General features: G+C 38.0%; 1 protein-coding gene across 1 annotated transcript in view; it reads left to right on the forward strand.

Annotated features, from left to right (window-relative positions):
• The window catches only part of AKAP6 (A-kinase anchoring protein 6), a 526643-nt gene that overhangs the window by 76657 nt on the left and 421991 nt on the right, over positions 1-27995 (forward strand). The window lies entirely within an intron of this gene.

A 27995-nucleotide genomic window follows, 5' to 3' on the forward strand; every position in this document is an offset into this window, starting at 1 on the left:
CTCAGGGGAAATTTTTTTCCCTTCACCCAGAGCTCAGCCTGAGATAGAGGAGGTTCCTTGTTGCTTACTTCTGTGGGTGGATTTTTTTTTCCAGTCCACTTGTTTTCAGAGGATATAGACCTCTAGGGTCCTGGTTCAACATAAGAATCTCAGTTTTATCACCCTACCTTTTGGCCACTCTGTCATTTACACACAAGACTCTTGGTTACTTAGATTGGCAGTGACATTTAGAATTACAAAAGTTTGAGTCCTTGTTTTTCAGATTTCTCTTTGTTTTGGGACTTTGAGGGTTTCATTTTTCATTCCTGAGAGTTTATATATTTAAAAAATTGTCAATTATATTTTATGCAGCATTTCCAGGTGTTTGGTGGCAGGCGTATTTCAAGATATTTAGTCTACTTTTAGCAAGAAAAAAAAAAGGAAGAGAGTAAGCATTCATAAATGTCATAAATGCTAGTCAAAAGTGACTGGTTATTTTAATAGTTGTGTTCTTCCTAATTCCTGTCTCCTTGACCAGTGTCCTCATTGTGGTTGAGAATCCAACATCCATTCCACTCTGCTCCAAACCAATGGTTCACAAACTTAAGCGCATCTGAATCTCTTGGAATTCTTATTAAAACACAGATGGCTGTGCTGCTGTGCTTCATCTGTAGAGATTCTGATCCAGTAAGTCTGGAGTGGGTCCTAATAGTTAGCATTTTTCTCAAGTGCTGCTGGTGGCCTGGGGACCACAATATAAGAATCAGTCATGATAATCCTATTCTTTCCACTTGAGACTAGTTTAGGAATGGGCATATGATCTAAATCTACCAGAAGGGATGAGGGGAAGTCTGCTGGGGGCTTCCAGGAAAGGTTACCTCAATCCTGAGAAAGAGGCCTAGGAAAAAATGGTTCTGTTTTCCTCTGGGCATTGTCATGTAAGGGCATGATGCCTAGAACTATCACAGGCCTCTTACCTTCCTTGTGAGTATGAAGCTAATCCAGGAGAATCTCAGGGCAGCAGAGAAGGAATCCTGATAGCTCTTACTTGGCTAGGTCCTGCCCTACTTCTGTTATTTCATTATGTGAGACACTCCATAATTAGAAAAAAAAATTAAAATTTGAAATGAGTCAGGGTTTTCTGGTTACCTGCAGCCCCAAAGATTCTAAGTGGTACAGCTATCATATGGGTATGTTGAGTCTTATTATCTGCCACCCCCAGCTACAGAGTGAAAAAGTTAGTTCATTTCAAATTATGTTTTTGTTTCTTCTTTTGAACTACTGATTTTCTGTGACACTTTTTTTCTCCACTTTACCCCACCACACACACAGTCTCACCCAGCCCTCTGGGAATATGCTGTAACACTTCAAAACTATAAATCTCTTGAAGGGAGGCAGCTACTCCAAACTTGCATCTCACTTCCACATGTGGGACTGCAGGATCCATTTCTAGTTGAATGCATGATGACAGTTTTACAGGAAGTCTTCTTCCTTGTATTCCCTTTTTATATATTGCTGTTTTCTGGCAGCCCTAGCTAATTAATAACTTAATCTGTCTCTCTTTAGACTTCAGTTCTAATTTTTAGAATTTCCCAATCAAGTCAACATTGATTTTATTGGAATTTCAAATATACCCTGCCCTACTGTGTTGTATTTTTGCTGGAAAGAATTGTAGCAGGAATCAAGCCTCATGATGCAAATGCCTGAATCCTGAATTGTGACCAGGATTGCAAAGAAAATAAAAATGTAGCTCTCAAGGGAGTTGAACTAGCTTAGCACCTCCACGTGGAATCTCAGAATGAGAACAGTGATTTTTTTCCCCTCTTCTTCTGTTTAATCCTAGTTTGGACAGCTCTTTATTCAGAACATCAAGGACTGTTGACAGTTGAATAAAAAGGGTGGAGGCTCATGGGATTGTTAATGAGATACAAAGCCACCTTGAAATAAAAATAAATTTCTCTCTGTTGGCTCCTCTGGCCATGGAGAGGTGAGTTAAGAACCTCAAACCAATTTCTATTGACAGGTATTCTTATCATGGTAAACAGCGCAATGCACATTTTTGTTGACCTCTGAGAAAGAAGGCCAAGGGCTTCCAATTGTGTGATATCTTCCCAGCAGATAGCTGGGCTAAGGTAAACAAATTGCACTGATGTGGCATGAGGCACACTATCTGGTCAGAGAATAAAGTTCCTAGTTATAGTTAACATACAGCATTTTTCATAAAATTAAATTTTCAGCCCACAAATTCAGGCAATATCAAATGCTTTTTCTTACTTTCTCTCCAATCCTAATAATTTATCTAGACCAGTTCATAGTTCATGCCCTCTTTTGAAGCCTTGCCTGACAACTCAAGCTAGAAATGATATTTCTTTTGAGTGCCTGGAGAACTAGTGTCCCTATTCTTGTCTTATTTTGCAAACTTGACTATACAGCTCTTTGAAGGCAGGAATTATATAATATCTTTTCTTGTATTATCCACACAAGGTCCACTACAGTGTTTTGAACATAGTAGTTGCTCAGTAAATGTTGGTTGGTTGGTTGATTCTTTTTTGTTTGTTTGTTTTTGAGACAGATCTTTGCTCTGTTGCCTAGACCGGAGTACAGTGGCGTGCTCTTGGCTCACTGCAACTTGTGCTTCCTGGGCTCAAGTGATTATCCTGCCTCAGCCTCCTGAGTAGCTGGGACTACAGGCACATGCCACCACACCTGGCTAATGTTTGTGTTTTTAGTAGAGATGGGTTTTCACCATGTTGGCCAGACTGGTCTAGAACTCCTGACCTCAAGTGATCTGCCCACCTTGGCCTCCCAAAGTGCTGGGATTATAGGTGTGAGCCACTGAGCTCGGCTGGTTGGTTGATTTTTTATTTCTGTGAAGTATATAACACTGTAGACTTAGAAATCATCTAAGAAGAGGGTTTTCTCACATAGAGCCTGTGGATGCACATCAAGCCTTCTGGAAATTTATTGAAATTAAATGCAAAGTAGACATTTTCTTGGGAGAGGGACCATAGCTGTCAACAGAATCACAAAGGGGTTCTTGATTCATTTCCAAGTGAGGAGAATTACTGAACTAGGCTATTCATTTTCTTTTCTTCTTGACAAAACTATTAGTAGGTCTCCAGATGTTGATGATACTGTCATGACTTCACAAATATAGCAGTAAGAGTTCTCTTGGGGATACCTCAGTTCCCATTTTTAACTGTTGTTCCTGAAAGAGAAACGGAGATTAAATTGAATTCATGTGCTGTGATTAGACTGATTGTATTTTTTAAATTGCACACCAATTAAAAGGACCGTGTTCTCAAGTTCTGGTAGAGACAGTATATCATGGTAGTTAGATGTATGAACTCAGAGCCAAGCCTGTGCTTGTATCTCAGCTCTGTTACTTACTAGCTGTGTGACCTTTGGCAAATTACTTAAACCTTCCCAGTCTCAGTTTCTTCGTCTGTAAGATGAAAATAGTTATAGTGATCTACCTTTCAGGGTTGCTCTGAGGATTAAATGAATCAATGCATGAAAAACATTTAAAACAGTGATTTGCACACATATTAACAGTAAACATAATATAAGTGTTAGCTATTAATATTGCTGATGCTTTTGTTGTTGTTCGACTCTAGCTCTCATTTTCATGAATACAGATTAACCATGGTAATTGTATCTTCTGCAGCCCTTCTCACCACCAAATTCTCTTCTGGGTCATCACATTGAGGTCAGATCAGATTGTTGAATTATTTTGCAGAAATTATGTGTTTTTATTGTGTGCTAGGTATAATTCTAAGTTTTCTTGCTTGAGTTTGCTTGGCATTTTGAAATCAAGTTCTCACACTCTGAGGGTATTTAAGTCATTTAAAGATTACCAGGCTAGAGAATCAAGATCCTTTGAATTTCAGTGAATGTACTTTTTTATCCCATGAAATATTTTTTTTGAAAAATATTAATAAAAATATTCTTTATTCTAAGAAGAACTTTTAGTTGAGTCTTTTAGTCATCTTTACAGTTGTAGTTAACTTGGAAAAGGATAAAATGAAATGCAAAGGATTCCGACAGATTGAAGTCAGTACTGCCTGGAATTAATTCTTTCCATTAGCTTTAAGATTAACCCCTTTAAAATGATGAAAGGTTTTGATTAATCCTAGAATTTTTAATCCCCATCTTTGGGAGAAGCAGAAAAAATACTGAAGTGATTTTTGTAGGGGGAGGGCTTATGTTAAATGAGGCAGTTTGTCAGATTTTACTTTTATGAGTTGACTGGCAAGCATTTGAGAAGGGAGGGTGTTTTTCAGAAGGCTGTGCTGCAGCAGATTCCTCAGCTAAGTACACATCCTGTGATATTTCCCCCACTTTTCCCTGATCAGTGAAATTGCAATTAAACAACTAATATCAACTGCTCCATTTCCATGATCTTCAGAGCCTATGGAATTAGAATTGCATATTTAAGGAGGAGAAAATTTTCCACTTGATGTCTAGGATAATGAACAGTGATAGAAATTGGGGTTATGAGGAGTCAGGATATATATATTAGTCAGAATGTCAGCAGGCAATAGTTGATACCTGAAAATTGGGTAATTTTCAGAGTTAACACTAAATTTATAAAGGTGTGGGCAGGGTATAGGAAAAGTACAAAGGGTAGTGCAGTATTCTTAGGCTAGTAAGATGAGGGCAGTGTCTTTCCATCCCTGGGTCTGAACTGGCAAGACAGACAGGCAAGCAATAACTATATTCCAAGAAGGGAAGGAGGGAGGGTGGAAGAGAGAAGAGTGAGAAGGTTGAGAACTAGTCGTGTGGGGAAGGCCTCTGATGAGAGCTGTGACCTCTGGTCTAAGTCAAAGTATGTTGGCAAACTAGAAGAAGGCTTCAGGGAGAGGAAGGGATAAATGCCCTAACCTCACTCTTCTCTTTTCCTGATCTCAAGCCAGTGGTCCTGTATGAACCCAATACAAGCCAGAGGGCAGAGGGCAGAACTTGCAGCAAATGTCATTCTGGGATCATTTTGTACCATACTTTATTCATGTTCTCTTTCCCTGGATGCCTCCAACTCTCACCCAAGTGCTTACATGTATGTGCCTTCCTCTTATTCCTGCTTCCACATGCTCCATACCGGCTGACACCTAGAGCAGATCATTTTAAATACCCCTCCCCTTGCTTATACAGGACAAAATTATTTTCGATAATGATAAGTCATAATGATTGTTTTTTTTTGACTCATCCTTAAGTTTCACAACAAATATAATTGACAATTTTAAAAGACTAAATTACAATGTTAACATTGTTCAAATTTGGTAAAATATTTCATCTTATTATACATCTCAAATTTTCATTTACCAAACAAAAATATTTCACTTTGCAGTTCATTCTGTGTTTCACTGTGATATGGTTTGGTTGTGTCCCCACCCAAAATCTCATCTCGAATTACAATCCCCAAATCCCCACATGTCAAGAGCAGGACAGGTGGATGTAACTGAATCATGGGGGCAGTTTCCCGCATACAGTTCTTGTGATAGTGAGTGAGTTCTCGCGAGATCTGATGGTTCTATAACCGGCATTTCCCCTGCTAGCACCCATTCTCTCTCCTGCCACCCTGTGAAGAAGTGCCTTCTGCCATGATTGTAAGTTTCCTGAGGCCTCCCCAGTCATGCAGAACTGTGATGAGATTACCCAGTCTTCTGTATTTCTTCATAGCAGCATGAGAATGGACTAATACACATTGTTTTAATTTTAAACATAAATTAAAAATTCCAAGTGTCCATGAAGAATGACAGAATTGATGTAACTCAGGTTTCAGTTACTCCTTTTGAAAATCAGTTTCTAATCTACTGTTTAAATAAGGAATAGGTAGCACTCTGGAGGCCAGAGGCAGGAACTGCTCCTGCAGCAAACTTGAATGGTTCTAGACCCTAAGAATGTATCCTGGGAAGGAGTGTAGCTGATTTTTTTTTTTTTAATTTATTTATTATTATTATACATTAAGTTGTAGGGTACATGTGATAACGTGCAGGTTTGTTACATATGTATACTTGTGCCATGTTGGTGTGCTGCACCCATCAACTCGTCATTTACATCAGGTATAACTCCCAATGCAATCCCTCCCCCCTCCCCCCTCCCCATGATAGGCCCCGGTGTGTGATGTTCCCCTTCCTGAGTCCAAGTGATCTCATTGTTCAGTTCCCACCTATGAGTGAGAACATGCGGTGTTTGGTTTTCTGTTCTTGTGATAGTTTGCTAAGAATGATGGTTTCCAGCTGCATCCATGTCCCTACAAAGGACACAAACTCATCCTTTTTTATGGCTGCATAGTATTCCATGGTGTATATGTGCCACATTTTCTTAATCCAGTCTGTCACTGATGGACATTTGGGTTGATTCCAAGTCTTTGCTATTGTGAATAGTGGAGTGTAGCTGACTTTAAGTGTGTCAGGACTGATTGTGTAACTAGAAGCTCTCTGAATTAGCTTCCATATAGAATACAATTTTTTGTTTGTTTGTTTGTTTTGAGACAGAGTCTTGCTCTGTTGCCCAGGTAGGAGTGCAGTGGTGTGATCTTGGCTCACCGCAGCCTCTGCCTCCTGAGTTCAGGCGATTCTCCTGCCTCAGTCTCCCGAGTAGCTAGGATTACAAGCACATGCCACCATGCCCGGCTAATTTTTGAATTTTTAGTAGAGACAGGGTTTCATTATGTTGGCCAGGGTGGTCTTGAACTCCTGACCTCATGATCTGCCCACCTTGGCCTCCCAAAGTGCTGGGATTACAGGCATGAGCCACTGTGCCTGGCGAATACAATGTTTTTATAAAGAAAATTTTTAAAAGAGAGAGAATTGGAGGCTTACATATATATTGTTATAATTGCAGTAATTCTTAGTTAGCCAAGGTGTTAATAAAAAGCAGGTTGACTTTTTGTCAGTTTATTATGTTTTAAAATTCTCCACAAACAATTCACTCCCTTATTGTCTGTACCCTGGGCACAGCAAAGTAAGGTAGAAAAGGAAGAGAGAGTGAATCTAGGGGCAGCAGCAAGGCAGCTTACCCAGGACATTAAGTTATAAATTGAGAACTTTCCAAGTCATTCCTTATCTGTTTTCATGAAGTTGTCAAGCCCATTAGTGTGTTATCCTTACAGATTTTTGTGACAGCAATGTACCTGTGGTGAGTGCTTGAGTGGGGATGATTATAACAAAATGGAAGAAAGATCTATAATTCTACATAACAAATGAAAACCTTGGAAGTTCTCTTTTTGCTGTAAGACTGCTTCCTAGAGCTTGTGGCAAATGCAATTCTGGATCATTTTGTACCATACTTTATTCACATTCTCCTTCCCTGGATGCCACCAACTCTCACCCAAGTGCCTCCATTTGTTTGCTTTCCTCATCTTCCTGCGTCCACATGTCACAAGACAAGCTGCTTCCTTTTTCCATCTTGGCTTTCCTTTCCCATCCCCTTCTTAGCTACCCCTGTTTCCTTCTTATTTCTTCACTGGACCAGACATGAATTTGTTCTGGGAACTTTTACTAATCTATGGAAAAGGTTGTTAATAGGCTTCATGTCAGATGTGCAGTTGCTTAGTAACTCAAAGAACTTCCTGCCAAGTTTATGTTCAGAGAATTAGACAAACCATCCAGTCCCCACTGTTCTCAGGCCTGGGCTGCATCAGCTCTCCAGCTCGGCTGTGTGTGAGGAGATCCCCACACAGGCTCAGAAAGGAGCCTCAGCCTCCACAGAGCAGTGAGTGTGAGAGCAGAGTCTGAGCCTACCTGGCCCGGTCTGAAGAGGAGGCTGGGGAGGCTGACCTGAACAGAGGTGCAGGCATGTTTTCAGAGTTCCTAAAACTGATATTTACTGCATGTTAGTGAGGTGGTTTGAATTTTTTCAGTTTCTCTGCTTCTTCCTTTGTTCCACTTCCTGATCCATGTCTCCTTCTCATTTCAGTTCCTAGTGTTTTTCAGGAAACTCGTAGTTTTAGACTTACAGACTCTCTATCAAATGGTACCATGTAACCTTAGGGCAGTGGCATAGTACTCATCTCTTGTTGCCAACCTCCACAAACACACAGAAACCATGCAAAATCCCCAAGGATTCTGGATTAGGATATACCAACCTGGAGGAGAAGGGTTTCTACACTGGTAGGAGGAATGAATCTCGGTAAAATAATTGCTTTTAATGACTGCTAGGAGTTTAGAAACATCCTATGGCACAGCAAAGAGCTTCCTTGCTGAACCGCAGATGGTGTTTATTGCCAGATGATGTGCAGAAAAGTGCCAGATATTAGGCTCTTTCTAGGGGATGTCAGAATCTTCTATAATCCACACAAATAATTGGCCTTCTAACACCCCTAAACTGTAACACAAGGGAGGTTGGAAAACTTCTAAGAAGGTAGTTATCATGGCATGAGTAAAAATTTCTGTTTGGCACACCATGGCTAGCAGTGGGAAGTGGGTGGTTGAATAAGAACTCCTCCAAGACTCTGGCTGGCTGGGAGCCAGGATTCTTCAACTGGAAATGAACGGGGAAGGAGGGGAAAAGAACAAAAATCTGCTGAGGGATAATAAAAATTTTAATGATTCTTCAAATGTTGCATTGTCTTGTAAATATAGTTGTAAATTTAACTTCAAAATGACTTTTACTCAATTGGGTCAGAGACTTAAAAATGATTAAAAGAAAGGAATAGGTTTCAGATTAGCAATAATATTTGTACAAAAAGATTTTCAGTGTTCAGAGTAACTGATGGACTCTGGTTTTGGGTGATGGTTTTAATTACTGGAAGCTTATATATAATTATATAATATATAATTTATAATTTATAAAATTATATAATTTTCAATGAGCAACCACTCTAAACATAAGGATGAGGTATCAGCTGTGGAGGTATCAGCTGTGGAGTTTTTCCTAAGAATACCAGTAAATTGAGTGTGACCTGACCTTAGTCTGTTATTGTAACCAGAGTTACTATACTTTGCTCTAGTCTAGAAATATCTCCAAGTAGGTATGTATAGGGAAGGTAGATGATCTTTGTGCCTTCACTCTAATGGTCTTGTAGTAGGGATGTAGATCATGGTTTGGTGGAGGGATATTGGTGAAGGGTGGGGTTTTCTTATCCATGGCAAGGAAAATGCTGGTGGAAGTCTTCATGTGTGGGATGATTAGTTGATATAACCGAATAAGATTAGTTTATATAGGCCGGGCATGGTGATTCACCCCTGTATTGCCTGTAATCCCAGCACTTTGGGAGGCTGATGCAGGTGGATCACCTGAGGTCAGGAGTTTGATACCAGCCTGGCCAACATGGCGAAACCCTGTCTCTACTAAAAATACAAAAATTAGCCAGGCGTGGTGGCATACGCTTGTAATCCCAGCTACTCAGGAGGCTAAGGCAGGAGAATCATTTGAGGCGGAGGTTGCGGTGAGCCAAGATTGCGCCACTGCACTCCAGCCCGTGCCACAGAGCAAGACTCCGTCTCAAAAAAAAAAAAAAAAAAAAAAGATTAGTTCATATACCCAATTTCACCTTTGAAAATGCCAGCTACCTAGATGACTAGGATATGTTTGAAGAGAGTTAGATACAGGCTTAGACATATCTTAGAGACTACAGAATTACATAGATGACAAAGGAGCCAAGAATTCTTGAACTGAAACAGATGAATTAGAGAGAAAAATACTTTTTTTCCCCTTTAAAGGCTAGACTAGTGTATAAAAGTTATAAAAGCAGACTTGGGTACATTTCAAGGTGATTCACAACTGAACCATCTTCAGAAAACAGTAGCCCCTTATCCTTAAACATGTTCCATGAATCTTGAAATGGTGATTCCTTCCTTGGGAAGGAGGTTGACAGATGGCTTCTGAGTTCCTTTCTAGCTGAAATTGTGTGATTCTCATTAAAAAGTTTTCCTTACATTCAAAATGCATTTCATATACTGATATGGCCTAACAACAAAGGTTTTCTTCCTCTTCTAATTTGAAACTGACAATAAAACTTGTAAACAGTTTGAAAGGTAATAAATTTCTACGTGTTCCAACTGATGTCAGATGCTCATCTCTTAAAGACCAGAACTTCAGAAGCATTCCAGGAGAGTCCACTTGGCTTACTCACTTCTCTTGATTATGTATGAGGACTAAACTCTGACCTTTTTTTTTCTTATTTTGCCCAAATCCTACCTAAGGAACCTAGGGAGTCACACCCTGCAAACCATAAAGTCTCATCAGAGGAATTTATTTAATCCTGTATAATGTGGCCTGCTTTCCAACTTGACTCTGGCATAACATCACGTAACAAATAAGGAAGGAAATCAAAATATTTTAACCCCAAATATATTTCCTTGTCATATCTTGAAATTGCCATGCAAAGTCACCTCTTGTGGGAAAAATCTACATTCTGTAGAGAATCCCCTTTCCCTCCTCCTTTTTTTTCTTTCCAGATCCAGGAGATAATCAACTAAGAGTCAGGCACCCTTTTAAGTCCAATAAGAAACACTTTCTAACCTATTCTCTCTGAAGTCTGCTATCTGCACAATAAAACTTGGTCTCCATACCCCTTTATCTTAACCCAGATATTTCCTTTCTGTTGATCCCAGGTCTTTAGATAAACTCAACACATTGTCAACCAGAAAAAATTTAAATTTTACCTATATCCTGGAAGCTCTCCACTTTGAGTTGTCCTGCCTTTCCAAACCAATGTACATCTTAAATATATTAGATTGATTTCTCATGTCTCCCCAAAATGTATAAAACCAGGCTGTGCCCTAGCCACCTCAGGCACATGTTCTCAGGACCTCCTAAGGGCTGCGTTACAGGCCATGGTCACTCATATTTGGCTAAAAATAAATCTCTTCAAATATTTTATAGAGTTTGACTCTTTTCATTGACAAATATAATGAGACTTTTTTAAAAGATTATTATTAAGATAACAAATGTTCCTTAAGTGAGAAAGAGCAAACTATTTAGATATTTATGGGGTAAAGTAAATCCCAATTTATTGCCTATAGGTAGACCATATTATTAGGTTTATTTTTATTTTTGTTTTTTACTTTTTAATTATTTTGGGATACTCTTAACTTCAGATGATGTTTGTTAGAAAGATTTTTTAAAAATTTAGATTTCATAAAATAATCTTAGTTGAAAACAACTAAATCACACTGTGCTTTTTAAATGGTTAATTCAAGCATAAATTGTAAGTGAATCTGTGCTCAACCATGCATAACTTCAACTAGTATCCATTAATATCTAAGAAGCTGATTTGAAACTCTGAGTATATGAGAGGGAATTGTCAGCTATCAGCCTCACTATAAAGCAGTGATTTTCAACCAGGAGTGATTTTGCTCCTTATAGGACATTTGGCAATGTCAAGAGACATTTCTGTTTGTAATGCTGGAGAGGTTGTGGCATCTAGTGGGTAGAGGCCACAGGTACTACAACTAGACATTCTACAATGCACAGGACAGCTCTCCACAACAAAGAATTTTCTGGTCCCAAATGTCAAAAGTGCCAAGGTTGAGAAATCCTGCTATATAGGTTGATATGGGCTGTTCATTGATGGAATATCCTTCTCCATCCATATCTTTAGGTATTTCCTTTAGATTTGATGAGATTCCAACCTGCTGATTGCACTCTGGGAACTGAATGGAGGAAGAAGGCAGGATTTAAACATTTAATAAGCATATGTTGACCTAATTTCCCAGTGTAGGGTAAGGTGTCCCTGCCTTCAACATTGGTATCCTTTTATCTAGAGACCCTCTATTTTATTCTCTGCATAGAGAGGCAGACTCCCAAGAGAAGGAATCTGGGGTTTTAGCTGGTTCTTAAATTGGCTTCCAGGTGATTATCTTAGGTTTAGGCCCACCTTCACCCTTCTTCCAGGGGAACAAGATGTCATCAGTTTTGGGCATTTGGGGGCTCTACCTGTAAATTTTATTGACTCTCAGTTTCCCCACTGCCAGTTTAGGATTTAGCTTTCTTAGATCTGCTAAATCAGTTACTTCTTGCCCATTTATTTTCTGGTTTCCAAATCCTCTTGTTGTTACCATCTCTCTTACTCTCTCTCCTTTTTTAAAATTATTTAGTGATATTTTTATGGGTTTTGGAAGGTAGCAGAGGCTAATGAGAACATTTGATCTTCTGTCTTTACCAGAAGTATAAAATTAGTTTTTCTTCTCTAATATGTTTCCGTAATGCTAGCTGCTTCATTTACAAGCTAATACCAGGAAATGGCTTTAAGAAAACACATTGGTAAGGGATTTGTCAGGATCTTGGTTTTTGTGAGACAGGGTCCAGATTGAATGCTACCTCAGAAGTTTCCCTTGTTACTTAAAACAAGCAAACGAAGAAACATTTTCCAGTAGTTACTTTCAGCTTTTCTGGATTTTCTTTTCTCTTTAACTATTTCATACCCTCTTATTTAGTGGGTAGCATACAATTGTCTACCAGCTTATTTATATAAAGGCTTTATTGAATTTTTATTTCTTCACTGATTGAATCATTCATGCATTCAGTGTCTCACTCACTCCTTGACTCATTACATGTTCAGTACAAGTATATCACATGCCTGCTATGCCGAAGGGTCTGAGTGAGACACCATGTAGGATGCAAAATTGTGTCACATAATCCTTGCTTTTAAGGAGTTTATAATCTTTTTCGTATGTTTTGGAAATAAATTACATGACATGTTTCCATGATAACTAGACATACTTCATAATTTTGGTACATAATATTGACACAATACTTACTACTCTCCCCTTTTGTAATATTAACTTTCAAGAGCATCTTTTGGCAAGGCTATGTTTACAAAAATAATGCAGGCATTATGCATTCTATGAAGGGACGCTATTTTATCAGATGTCATAGCCAAAAGAAATTTACTATTCACTTCTGTTTTGGCTCTGTTGAGTTCTTAGGAATTGAAGCTAAAAATTCATTGCTGTGTACCTCAAAGGAGCTTCTAATTGGTACACTCTTCAAGTCTCCAGGAAATGATTCCCCTAAAACAAATCAGCATATGCAATGTGCCTATATGCATAGTAGATCTTCAATAACACACACCATGGATGATGTTATCAGCAATCTGCCTTGTTCTAGACCTATATTTCTTAACAAATACAAATGCCTTTGGTTAAATAAAAAAGATGGTATGGTGGACTGAGAGTAGGTATATACATTGCACTTTTTTCTTAATCTTGAAATTGGGGATTTTATTGTAAACCAGATAGTCAATCTCACCATGTGCCATTTTATATACAGTGTCTCCTGTATTTCTACTTTAGAGGCTATCCAGAGGTCCTTAAAACTGGACATACTGTTTTAAAAATGCCTTTCTTTTTAACAGTATGTTATCTTTATCACCAAAAGATGTTATGTAAGAATAGCATCAAACAGGTCAGGGATGGTCTTAGGGACAAAAATAAAGTATTCACTGAAAATATTTTTTATTTATTTATTTATGTTTTTTTGAGATAGGGTCTTGCTCTGTCACCCAGGCTGGAGTGCAGTGGTGGGATCATGATTCACTTGCAGCCTTGACCCCTCAAGGTCCAAGTGATCCTCCCACCTCAGCCTCCTGAATAGCTGGGACCACAAGCATGTGCCACACACCTGGCTATTATAAAAATTTTTTTGTAGCAATGGGTCTCACTCTGTTGCCCAGGCTACTCTCAAACTCCTAGGCTCAAGTGATCTCCTGCCTTGGACTTCCGAAGTGCTGGGGTTATAGGCATGAACCGCTATGCCTGGCCGAAAACCATTCTTAAATCCTTGTAATATATAGCCATAGAAGGAGGAACCTCACAGTTATTGAATCACAAATTTCTCCCTTGCTTCCTGGGCCAATTCCTCCCCAAAACATTACTCAAAATGAAGTGCCCTGCCATTGTGTTTTCTGTTAAATTCTCCATAGCTCTTAGCATAATGTCTTGAGGACAGAAGGAGCTCTTTGGGTGTTTCTTAATTGATTGATGGATGAATTCAAGCTGCAAGAAACATCACTGGATTTCTCTGTCTCTATGGAGCATATCCTCCTTGTTACAGTTTGAGGTTTGCCTTTATTAGTTTTATCACAGGCAGGAGGGAGGATAAGCCCAAAGTAGAGACGGACTTAAATTGACAGGCTTCTGTACAGGATCAAAGGTAAAAGCTGTACACTAAGTACAAAAGAGTTCGGTGTCAGAAGGTAGTCATGGATTTGGCTAGCCAGAATCTGGAATGCCAGAAATAGAATCCCAGCCTAAAACTTAGAGAATGTTGAAAGGGACATAAGCTTGTTAAAAACAGAATGGGAGATTTGGTTGAAATTAGACGGTAAATAAAATGAGAAACCAGCACAACCTTCAGTATTTTCTCCTTTACAGACTGGTAGCTTGAGATTGAGTAAGCCTGGCCATGAAGTGGGGACTGCTGAGGTCGAGGTTTCAGAGACAGGATAAGAAAGGCCTCTTGCTTTTGATTTCATAAGGTCTACAATCACTCTGTATTTGAATACAATGAATACTTGAAATTCTTTAGAGCAATGATCCCCAAAGTGCTGGTTCTGTTAATAAAAAAAATATGTGTTTGGAAAAGACTGAATTACACAAAAATGACAGATTTCTGAAGACTCCTGGGAACTAATGTGAGCTGCGTATCTCTCATAAGGGGTGTGTGTAAGCAGGATTTCCCAGATGTATCAACCTCTAAACATTTTCTTAAAGTACTTTGCAGAGCCGGTATTGCATGAACCATGTTTCAGGAAATGATGCTCTGGATATTATTTATATTTATGCTGGAATTGTGATAGGATATACTGTTCCCCCTGGTCGTTGGAGCTCAGCTTATGCAATTTTACAGCTGAATGAATTGGTCTTTTTGTTTGCATTTGAATGGGAAACAGCTGACTTGAAGTAGCTCTACATGAGTGGATATTTTCATTTTTAATATATGGGTATATACTTAACACTTTTTTTGTCTTTATGTAGGCAGTGTTTATTAAGATGACACAAAGCATTGAGGAAAAATTTGAAGCCCTTTCACTTTATAGCCAAGTTTAAAAGAGAGAATGATCAAACCTAAACTTTTGGGAAATTCAGCTCTCTTATTTAGTTTTGCCCTAGCCAGTGAGTGACCTTGAATAACTCACCAGACTAATGCACTCACTGAATTTAACTTGCTTTTGTTCCAATAACTAAATTTGGATGCCTGTTTCGTTTTAAGCACAAGTAATTATATTATGTATTTTTAACCCACCAATTAGTTTTGCATAAAGCTAATGGATCTGATTATAACCTAAGAATGAGATTTTGGCTATTTTTCTACTTAAATATTTCATGGACACAGACATAACTGGCAATACTGATGGAAAAGAAGTAGAAGACAAGAAGAGTGGACTAAATCAGCATGATTTACAAATTCTTTGGGAGATATAATGCATTACACTGGTACAGAAGTCTCTCTATAAGCCAATGGATGATGTCATCCTACAATGTTATTGTAAGCAGTACACACGTGTCTCCTAAGGTTTGTATACGTGTGCCTACACCAGTGCCTTAACTGATCAGATACTCAATAAGTATTTGGGGATTATCTTTGTTATCTTAAGACTTTCCATTACTTTTATTTTTAGGTTGTATCCTGAATTGTTTTTTAATTAAAAGTAATTCATGTATTAACTTGAGACTTTATGTTAACTTAGTTGATATGTTTTAGATCTACAGATATTTTTATCTATCCATACTTATATTGCTAACAACATTTCTTATTTCCCAGTGCTTTTCTCTTCTACTTTTAAAAAATTGTGGTAAAATGTATATAGCCATGTTAAAGTGTACAGTTCAATGGTATCGTGCACATTCATCGTATCGTGCAGCCATCACCACCATTTGTCTTCATAGCTTGTTTCATCTTATAAAACTGAAAATCTATGCCATTAAATAAGAACTCCCCATTTCATTCTTTCCTTGTCCCCTGGAAACCACAATTTTACTGTCTGTCTCTATGATTTTGACTACTCTAAGTACCCCATATTAGTGGAATCATATAGTATTTATCTTTTTGTGACCATCTTATTTAATTTAGCATAATGTCCTCAAGGTTCATCCATGTTATAGCCTATATCAGATTTTCCTTCCTTTTTAAGGCAGAATAATATTCTGTCATATGTATATAACAGATTTTACTTATCTGTTTTGCCATTCATCTGTTGATGGATACTCGGTTGCTTTCATTTTTTAGTTATTGTGAATAATGCTGCTTATGAACATGGGGGTACAAATATCTCTCTAAGACCCTGTTTTCAATCCATTTGGGTATATACCCAAAGGGGAATTGCTAGCCCATATGGTAATTGTATTTTTAATTGTTTGAGGAACTGCCATACTGTTTTCTACAGAAGCTGTACCATTTTACATTCCCACCAACGATGCACAAAGGTTCCAGTTTCTCCACATTCTTACCAACACTTATTATTTTCTGTTTGTATGTTTTTGATAGTACTCATACCAATCAGTATGAGGCAATACCTTGTAGTTTTGATTTTCATTCTTTCCTAATGATAAGTGATGTTGAGCATCTTTTTATGTGCTTATTGGGCATTTGTACATCATATTTGAAGAAATGTTTATTTGCCCATTTTTGAATTGGGTCTTTTGTTGTTATTGAGTTTTGGGAGTTTTTGATACATTCTTGATACTCATCTCTTATCAGATATATGCAAATTTTCTTTCCCATTCTATGAGTTGTCTTTTTACTTTGTTGATACGGTCTTTTGATACACAAACTTTTAAAACTTTCATGAAGTCCGATTTGTCTATTTATCCTTTTTCCTTTTTTGAGATGGAATCTCTTTCTGTCATCCAGGCTGCAGTGCAGTGATGCAGTCTCAGCTCACTGCAACCTCTGCCTCCCGGGTTCAAGCGATTCTCCTGCCTCAGCCTCTCGAGTGGCTGGGATTACAGGTACCCACCACCATGCCTGGCTAATTTTTGTATTTTTAGTAGAGATGGGGTTTCACCATGTTGGCCAGGCTGGACTCCAACTCTTGACCTCAAGTGATCTGCCGCCTCAGTCTCACAAAGTGTATTTTTTCTTCATTACTTCTTTTTGTTTTGTTTTAAGACAGAGTCTTGCTGTCACCCAGGCTGGAGTGCTGTGGTGTGATCTTGGCTCACTGCAACTTCCACCTCCTGGGTTCAACTGACTCTCATGCCTCAGCATCTCAGGTAACTGGGATTACAGGCATGTGCCACTGCACCCAGCTAATTTTTTGTATTTTTACTAGAGATAGAGTTTGATTGTGTTTGCTAGGCTGGTCTCGAACTCCTGTTTTCAAATGATCTGTCTGCCTCACCTCCCAAAGTGCTGGGATTACCTTGATTACTTTTTGAATAATAAAAACCAGTATTATTTAGTTCAAGTGACTGCTTCACAGTCTGAATCTAAGATGCTATTTTTAAAAGTTCTGTCCTCATACAGAGAAATATTCTAAATTTTGTAGTAACCTTGCCTGAACACAGAGATCCTGTTATAAGCCTTGTTATATATTTAAATATATATAAATATTGTCATATTTTAACAAGGTTAAACATAAACCTTGTTATGTGATCCCTGTGAAGTGATAAGAAGATACCTTTTTGAAAAAAGTATATAGATTGAGAAACTCAGTTTAAAAGTACAGACACTTCTTTGGGTTCAAGATCAGTTTTTCTCCACATATTTCTCTGTAAAATTCAGTTGAGAAGTAAATAAACAAGGAAGCTGCCAGTTCTTTCTTTCCTGGACTTGAAGTTTCTGGAGGGTGGAGGGACAAAAAATGTCGACTCGCTTGTTAGCCAGAGCTCAACCAGTGAGTGCCAAACAAAGTGAGATGCTCAATAGATACCTTTTATTCTGCTTAACTGTAGTGTATACAAAACTGTCAGGCCAATATACTCTTCTGCCTCCTTATAAATCTAAGTTTTTCCTTTAAATTTTTATGTTATTTTGCACATTGACACAGAGAAAAATCATATTCTTCAAGCTATTTTTTTAATTTAAAAAAGTTAAATGAATAAATAAAATTCTTACCTTATAGACTCTAGTTTAATTGAATGCAATCCCAAATGCTCTTATTTAAAACCGGTCAGCTGAATGTTAATGAAATATTCTGGATTATTCATTTTCAGGCATATGAAATATCATTTCTTGTTAAGGAAACTCAGTCAAAAGACCTTGAGTATCCAAATCAGTGTCTGAATCATACGGAACTATTAACAATGATAAGATTAGGCCAAAGAGCACAATGAATAGAGTTATGACTAGCAGAATTTGTCTGAGATTCATTTGCGTTTGGCTGCAAATGACTAAGTAAGACCAACAGTAGCAATGTCATGTGATGATTTTGAAGCATTAGCTGGAAAATTATAAATAGATGATTTCTAGAGCCTATTGAAAAGGACCAGTTGTTTCTGAGTGTCATGTCAATTATGAGAAACTATTGCTAACAAAGAGAAAGAATGAAAAATTAAAAAGCATAGGGGACAATTACCTTCCAAACATCTGAATCACTCTCGGATGGCAGCCAGCTGCTCAAGTGCTGGGATGTTGAAGTTTTATCCAAGAGGGCAAAGGAGGGCAAAAAGTGAAAGGCTCAGAAATCATGACCCTGCTTAGCAACTGCTGCTTCCTTCCTTCCACATCACAGCTATACTTTGGTTAGTGGTAAGTAATAAAAGCAAATGGCTGATGGGTCTTTGCTTTAACTTAGGCCTTAGTACTCTCATGGCAGAGGGGAGAGAATATGGGTTGACCTATTAAAATGTTCAGCATTCTGTTCCTTATTTTCCCATGACTTAGAGACACCCCTGAATTAAAAAAAAATCTTGTTTCTGTCTTTGCTGAATGGAAGAGTTGGCAAAGTATCTGGTAATATTTAATCTATAACTAATTTTCTAGGGTTGATGAAGGATCTACTAGATTCTTTTTAGAGGCATTTAAGTCATTAGCTCTTACTCAGCAGTTCTTATTGTTGCTATTTATTTCATTGAGCAAGATAATAAATTATTATTTAAAAAGAGAAAAATTGAGTGAAGATGAATTTGTATTGAGCTGGTTTGCTTGCCATGTTTTTATTATCTACCAGCTTAAACAGAACAAAAATATTCATAAGCTTGTACTGTCTAGTTTCCACTAGAAAATATGCATTTTATGTAACTTAAATTATTTATCCATGATATGTAACTTAAATTACTTGTTCTAGGGATTATTTTTGAAAACACCAATTCATCTTGAAACAATTCATACTTTATCAAACACTCACCTTCAATTTAGATGGCTAATTAGGCTGAAATGCTTGACTGTAATGAACTTGATGCATTTTAAGCAAAACCGTTATATAATATTTGAAATAATAGGTTCTACCTTGCTGAAATTGTTTTTTTGAAAAGTCAACATAGTAGAAGACCTTTATTATTCTTTCTGTAATAAAGAATATTCAGAGGGAGGATCTCTGATCACATCAAATCTCTGGATATTGAGAGCCCTTGCTATCTCTTGTTAGTATTTTAAAATCTGACATCAGAGTCTTGTAGGGGAAACTCTTTTTTACATGTCTGGGAGTCTATAGTGAGTAGGAAATAATAGTGAATAGGAATAATGCTTTTGAAAATCATGCTCTTTATGAAAGTTCATCACCCGTAAAATGCCTTCTGTTTATGAAAGAACAGCAGTGTGAGTAGTTATTTGATGTGTTCTCATGTTGCAGCATGAACAGCAAAAACAAATGTAATATTAGTTGACAGATTTGGCTTAATGTGTTATTTGATATCTCAGCCTGATTCAGTTGTCTTAAAAAATAAAAGTTATTCACTCCACAATATATCTACTTATGGGGCAGATAGTGAAATAACCTTACTTTCAACTTGATCACTTAATCACCTGTGGTTGTCATCCTGAGATCAGGTTTATTTCATAGGAAGCATTTCTTTCTTAAAGAGATTGAATGAAGCAAATGCAACCTCATTATTCATTTCAGTCACAGTGAGCATTTTGTATTTAAAAATATATAATGTTTTAGGAGTGGATAGGCACAATTTTGAACTTTTAGCATTTTAAAGTTAATATCAACCAAGTTGTACCCCACCCAGTCTTATGACATTCTCTACAAAAAACAAAAGAAAAAAAACAAAAAATCATTATTTTCATAGTAAAATAGATTTTGGAACTAATGCGCTCTATCTCCCTATCCCCTGTTTGGAAATGCTCAATGTACCCGAGAGTGTTAAAACCCTGTCCTGTAGTAAAGAAGTTCTTTCATTTTTTAATCTAGGTATGTTTTAAGCTTTATGTTTGCATACAGATAGTTAAGTCAAATAGTTCTGAGGTTTCTTAACATACACAACAGTCTCCAACCTCTCTTCTTTTCCATTTCCCATTCTCCAGAGGCAACCACTTTTTATCTTTTAGCTGATTCTCTTGGTAACTACCTCTATCTTGAAATGATAGGATGGTATGGCTACTCCCTGAGTATTTTTTTTTCCTTAGCTTTATCTATTTACCTCTCACTGTAAAAGATGAGAATTTATTTAGCTAATTCTCCTACCCTGTCTCTCTCTTTCTCTCACATTCTCATAGGCGTGCACGTGCACATGCACACAATTCCCATCCCTCCTTTCTTCCTATAAAATTAGGCCATGATTTTGGGTTATTGCAGCATTGAGTGTTTAAATTATTAAGACTATTCAAGTGCAGTTTGTAGCTATACCACAAAGAAGAATATGATTTTTGTTCTATTTTTCAACAATTTTTGTTTCTTTCTGGAATTTACAATTATTATTGTTTGCTTAGTTTTCTATGTGTTTATCTCCAATTCAACCCCTAATTCTCTACAAGTTGGGTAAATCTCTTCTGGGTATATTCATTTACATCAGATTTTCTCTCAACATCATCTGTTTGAAGCAGTCTTGACAGGAGCCTTCTGACCTGTTGTAGTCTGGACTGGAAGCCCTTCTTTGCCGGGTATACAGCCGCCATTTGGGGATTTCCCTTCCTCTTCGCTCTGGGGAGGTGGGCCTCCTATTGCTTCATCCTGTGACTACTTCTTTCTTGCTTTACTCCTTTGTTTTAGCAGAGCATAGCCTCTGGTATCTTTTAAGAAAAGTGTGTAGAAGATGGATTGTGTGTGTGTGTGTATGTGTCTGAAAATACCTTTATTCTACCTTCTCACTGATCATTAGTCTATATTATTCTTGCTATAAAATTCTAGATTAGAATTATTTTTCCTTCTTATGTAAAACAAATTGTCTTCTGGCTTTTAATGTTGCTGTTGAGAAATCCAAACCAGTCTGATTTATCATGCTTTGTATATACTTCTACTTCCACCCTAAAACTTACTTCCCTGCATATTCTGAGATTTCAAATAATGTTCCTTTGGTGTTTGTCTATTTTTAGTGCACTAGGCTGGTCTTTTAAATTTGTAAACTCAGGTCCTTCATTTTCTTGAAAGATTTCATTGATAATTCCTCCTTTCTCTTTCCACTTGCCTTCAGGAACTCCTTTCCTCTAGGTGTTGGACCTCCTGCAATGGTCACTAATTATCTTACCTTTTCTCTCCTAATTTATATCTATTTACCTTTTTACTTTACATTCTGTGAGATTTCCTCAACTTTATTTTTAGCTATTATATTGTGGTTTTCATTTTTGCTATTATACATACTTTTATTTTCCCAGAGTTCTTTTTTGGTTCTACACATATTTCTTTTGAAGTATAGCCTCTTTTTCTTATTTTATGGATATAATATCTTATCTCTGATAATCTTTCTTTTTTACCCAAATCATATTTTCCATGGATAGTGTATTTCCTCCAGGTTGAGATTTTTGTTGCTTGCTGTGAGTCTGTTACACAAACTGGAGCTTTCCCTAAATCTCTGCTAATCCTTGACTGCCTTCTCATATTTAGGAGTAAAAGACTAGAAAGCTGATTGGATGCTCTGAATGTGTAGGTAGGCCTGTTGACTGAATGTCACTGTAGGGTAATCTGGATGTGCCAATTTCAGTATCTTGTCTTCTTGGACTGATCAGATCTCCTAGAGAGGGAATCTCTAGTCTCTTGACTGGAGGGTAAAGAAATTGCTCCCAGTGTATGAGGAGCTGAGTCAGGGAAGAGGACTGGGGATCTCAACATTCAGAATGTCTACATTAGTTGAATCCTCTTATTTTCAGAATACTCCTCAATTGCGCCTGGTGTCTGCCAGTCCAGAGACCCTGTGATTCATTCTTTCTAGGTAATATACGTCCAGTCTTCTGTCTGAACTAGGGGTGGAAGCAACTAATCAGCAACACAGAGTAAGGAGAGACTTATAGTTCTCACTGATTTTTAAACATTTTTAAAAATCAAGATTAATCTTAACATATGATTGTCTCTTTACCTGGAGTTAGGCCAAGCTTGAGGTTAAGGGCACAGACCACCAAGACTGACAGTTCTGCCCAACTTCCTGATGCCAGTTGCAAATTTGGGGGTCCCCAGGGCTATCCTCATTTCAGACCAATTGGCTATACATTTGAGAGTTCACATAGACTCTGTCAGTTTTGATAATACACTAGAACAACTCATAGAACTCAGGAAAGTGCTATTACTTATTATGGTTTTATTGTAGCAATAGGATACACATAAGAGCCAGCCACAGGAACACACACATAGGGAAGAATCTGAGGCTAGCACAAATCTTCCAGGTCCTCAGGGATATATTACCCTTCTGTTGTTGATGTGTGACAATGCACATGGAATACCGCCAATTTGGGAAGCTTGTCTAAGCTTCAATGTCCATAGTTTTTATTGGGGCTGCATTACATAGGTGTGATTGATTGAATCACCACCCACATCATTGCCCAAAGCCTCAACCCTTTGACCACATGGTTGGTTCTTCTGTCTGGCCAGCCCTCATTCTGAGTCACCTTATTAGCACACACTTACCAGGTATAGTCTAAGGGGCCCATCATAATTAACTCAGATATTCCTAACATTTGGGAAATTCCAAGGGTTTAGAGGTTACTTCCTGGGAGCTGGGGCAAAGGCCCATCTTTTCTTTAGATAAAGGTAATTCTTCCCTACACAACACTCCACCTTTACTTCCAGAGGTACCTGGTTCCATCAATTTCAAAATACTTGAAGGATTCTAAAGTAAAAATCAGAATTGTTCTCTGTTCTTTGTTGGTTGGTTGTTCTCTGTACTGCTGACTTAAGATTTAGTTTTTATGAGTTGGTTAAGTCATTTATCATTTATTCATCTAATTTCTGGCTTCCAAAATCCCATTTTTTTTCCCGTTCTTGAGTGGTTATACTTAACAAAAAAACTTTTTCAGTAGTGTTGGTAGGGTTTCTGGAAGGAGAAAAATTAAGTCTGTGTATTCAGTTGGCCGTCTTTACTCAGAAATTGCCCAGGCCTCTCCCAATTAATTTTTTGTTTGTTTGTTTGTTTGTTTTTTGAGATAGGGTCTCACTTTGTCACCCAGGCTGGAATACAGTGGTGAGACTACAGTTCACTGCAGGCTTGACCTCTTGGGATCAGGTGATCGTTCTACCTCAGCCTCCCTGGTATCTGGGACTACAGGTGCATGCCACCACGCCTGGCTAAGTTTTTTTTTTTTGGTGGAGATGGGGTTTTATTATGTTTTCCAGGCTGGTCTCGAACTCCTGGGCTTAATCAGTCTCCCACCTTCATCTCCCAAAGTGCTGGGATTACAGGCATGAGCCACCATTCCCAGCCCCAACTTATTTTTATTAACAACCTTTTTGTAGAATACTTATTAACACCTGGTAAATGCTAAATTAGCAAATACTTCTATATTGCTGAATTAATACAGATAACTAATTCAGACTTCAGGATCTTTCAAGATGACCCTTCCCTCAGGGCTCATTTCTCTCCTACTTTACCTATTGAGGTCACAGCATATAAATAGCTTCTTATTGCTTGTTGACTGTAGAGAATGTGGGGCTAAAGAGGGATCTTTTATCTTCAATCTTGCCTATTTTTACAATGTTTTTATATATATGTTTATATATACAATGTTTATATATATATAACTCTTTAATGAATTTTAAAATAATTTTAGAACAAGAAAAAAGTAGAAACATTGCATGAAATGATCCTTAAAATTTTTCCACTTCAAATCTATAATACTAAGATTGTGAGTAGGGTTAATGGAGAACTAAAAATGGAGAATTCTTTTTATATTTAATGGAGTAGGTAGGACACAGTGTAGAACTCTTTTAATCATTTTGATCCAAAAGTCAAACTTGTATTCTTTCTCTATATATATCTTTTCTTTCTGGGCTAGAAAGAAGTTTTTAAGGTTACACTTTGTGTTAATAAAGTCTTTGCTTGAAAAAGTGGATGTTGATCCTCTCATGATGCTGATTTCTTATTTCATTTTCTAAATAAGAGTGCATGTATTGACTTTCCTGTACCATTCTAGGATACAACTATAATTGAATTATTCTTTTTTGACAATCTTTTTAGAATCCTTGCTCCCTGCAAGATTTATTCCAAATTCCATAACATGGCATTCTCATCCCTCTTACAATATGGCAGCAACTTACCTTGTAGCTTAATCTGTTTCTTGGCCCCATCAAGCTTCCTATTCCCTTCAACACTCAATTATTTGCTGATTCTCCCAGCTTCTTGGTGTTGAGGTATCTTTATCCATGCAGTTTCCCCAGCCTAGAATTCCTTTACCTCCCTTCCATCTCTGCTTGTTTAAATGATATCCTTTTTCTCTTTTTAAAAAAATTTTGTTTTGTCTATTTTTAACTTTTATTTTAAGTTCAGGGGTACAAGTTCAGGTCTGTTATATAGGAAAATTTGTGTGTTTGGGGTTTGTTGTACAGATTATTTCATCACCCATGTATTAAGCCTAGTATCCATTAGTTATTTTTCCTGATCCTCTCCCTCCCCCTACCTTCCACCCTCTGAAAGGCCCTTGTGTGTATTGTTCGCCTCTGTGTGTCCCTGTGTCCTCATCATTTAGCTCCCACTTATAAGTGAGAACATGCCGTATTTGGTTTTCTGTGCTTGTGTTAGTTTGTTAAGGATAATGGCCTCCAGCTCTATCCATGTCCCTGCAAAGGACATGATCTCATTCTTTTCTATGGCTGCATAGTATTCCATGGTGTATATGTACCACATTTTCTTTATCCAGTCTACCATTGATGGGCATTTAGGTTGATTCCATGTATTTGCTATTGTGAATAGTGCTGCCATGAACATATGCATGTGTGTGTCTTTATAATAGAATGAATTATATTCTTTTGGGTATAGGATTGCTGGATCAAATAGTATTTCTGTCATTAGGTCTTTGAGGAATCACCACACTGACTTCCACAATGGCTGAACTAATTTACACTCCTACCAACAGTGTATAAGCATTCCTTTTTCTCCACAACCTTGCCAGCATCTGTTATTTTTTTGACATTTTAATAATAGCCATTCTGACTGGTGTCAGATGGCATCTCATTTTGTTTTTGATTTGCATTTCTCTAATGATCAGTGATGTTGAGCTTTTTTTTCATGTGATTGTTGGCCACATGTATACCTTCTTTTGAAAAGTGTCCGTTCATTGGCTGGCTGTGGTGGCTTATGCCTATAATTCCAGGACTTTGGGAAGTCAAGGTGGGCCAATGGCTAGGAGTTTGAGACCAGCCTGGGCAACATGGTGACACCTTGTCTCTACAAAAAAACACAAAAGTTCGACAGGCGTGGTGTTGTGTTCCTGTGGTCATAGCTACTTGGGAGGCTGAGGTGGGAGGATCACATGAACCCAGGAGGAAGAGGTGCAGTGAGCTGAGATTGTGCCACTGCATCCCAGCCAGGGCAACAGAGGAAAGAGAGAAAGAGAAAGGCGGGAAGGCGGGAAGGCGGGAAAGCGGGAAGGCGGGAAGGCGGGAAGGCGGGAAGGCAGGAAGGAAGGAAGGAAGGAAGGAAGGAAGGAAGGAAGGAAGGAAGGAAGGAAGGAAGTTGTTCATGTCCTTTGCCCACTTTTTTATGGGGTTGTTTTTCTCTTGTAAGTTTGTTTAAGTTTCTTACAGATACTGGATATTAGACCTTTGTTAGATGCATAGTTTGCACAGATTTTCTCCCATTCAGTAGGCTGTCCATTTACTCTGTTAATAGTTTCTTTTGCTGTGCAGACGTTCTTCAGTTTAATTGGATCCCATTTGTCAATTTTTGCTTTTGTTGCAATTGCTTTTGGTGTCTTCATCATGAAATCTTTGCCCATGCCTATGTCCTGAATAGTATTGCCTGGGTTGTCTCCAGGGTTTTTATAGTTTTAGGTTTTACATTTAAGTCTTTAATTCATCTTGAGTTAATTTTTGAATATGGTGTTAGGAAGGGTCCAGTTTTGATCTTCTGCATATGGCTGGCCAGTTATCCCAGCACCATTTATTGAGTAGGGAATTCCAGACCCATTTTTATAAGCCACCTGAAATATTACCTTCTGTGGTAAAGGTTCGCACTTATCTTTCCTTTACTCAGGATAATTGACACTCCTGGGGCCTTACTGGGCTTTTGTTTGTTTGTTTTTGCCCTTCATATATTTGACCATAGCCTGTCGGTGCAGTAGGTATGAGTATGTGTTTGGGTCAGGGGGAGACGGGGAGAGGAGAGAGAGAGGTGAGAGAGAGAGAGAGATTGTTTCTATAAAGTTATAATTTCCTTGAGGGTAAATATGATGAGTCACATATACATAGAATGCCTTTTATATAGTTGATTTTCAGTAATGTCAGTTGATTTAAATACTGACCACTAAATGTCAGTTGATTTGAAATGAATCTTGTTTCATTTTCTTTACCTTAATAGCATTGACAAAGGCAACAATTGTACAAATTATGTATTAAAGTTTTACAAATCCAGTCTCTCACAATTTCTTGAACAATAGAAAGGTGACTGCCTAATATTTTAAGGTGATTTTTAGCAACTTGGGATGAGGGTGAGAAGTATGAATGCTCATTAGTGTTCACTGAGTCCAGGTCCACATACTGATGACCATGGGTGCCACTGCGGCTGCCTGCCTGAAGCAGCCAAATGAATCTCTGTGTGACAGGAAATGACTGCTGTAGTGGAGGAAAGAAAATACAGAAGGCATGATGAATATCTGAGTCAATCTCAGTATCCCTGCCACAGGAAGATCTGAATAATTGGGGAGAGGGGTAGGAGGAAGGTTTGAGGGGAGAAGATGATTGATTAAGTGTGTTATGGTTGATAGCAGACTGTTCTCTGGGCAAGGGAGTTAGCGGGTATTTGAGGAAAGACCCAGGAGATGGTGCATGGTCTCTAAGTGATTAGCAGAATGTAATCACCCATCTGCCGAGGGGCACAGCTGTACAAAAGGACATATTCAAAAAGGGAAAGGAGAGAGAAACACCAATGATAACACCGAGATCTTTTAAATTATGGAAATCTGTTTGGGCTCCCCTATTGACATGCTGTTTCCCCCCTGGGGCACTTGTAGTCCTTCTCCTCACTGACATCCACTTGTAGGCTGGCCTGTTATTGCAAGAGGATTAGAAAGTAAGATTATTCTGGGGCTACTACAGTGCTCTCACTAAACAGTGTTACTCTACGTGAGTGCTGGAGGGCACTGGGGTGGGCAGGGAAAGAGAGCAAAGGAGAAGAAGGCATCAGGAAGCAATTATGGACATTTCCTTAGGAGCATCTTACAGAAGCCACTTTAACTTTTTCCCTAAGTACAAATTTAACTTAATATTTGGCAGCAACTCTTTGCCTCTTCTATTTTAGAGCTTAAAGCCATTTAAAGTTTCCCAGCTCTTGACCCAACAAAAGGCATGGGACGTAGGCAGGCAGCAAGATTTAAAACTAAGTGACGAATCAGACCCTCATCTATCTGGTTAGGCAGTGGCATTTAATTAACCAATGTATTAAATTTGCTTTTGTGTTTTCTTTGCAGAGCCCAATCTGGTATCCTGGAATCAGATACAGGGTACACCTCTGGAGTTTCTGTCTTTCTCCTTAATGCAATCAAGTCATGAGAGCTAACCTTAGACAAAAATTGAAACAGGCCAGAGGATTTTTTTATTTATTTCT

The sequence above is a fragment of the Macaca mulatta genome, chromosome 7 (assembly GCF_049350105.2).
Source record: "Macaca mulatta isolate MMU2019108-1 chromosome 7, T2T-MMU8v2.0, whole genome shotgun sequence".
NCBI lineage: Eukaryota > Metazoa > Chordata > Mammalia > Primates > Cercopithecidae > Macaca > Macaca mulatta.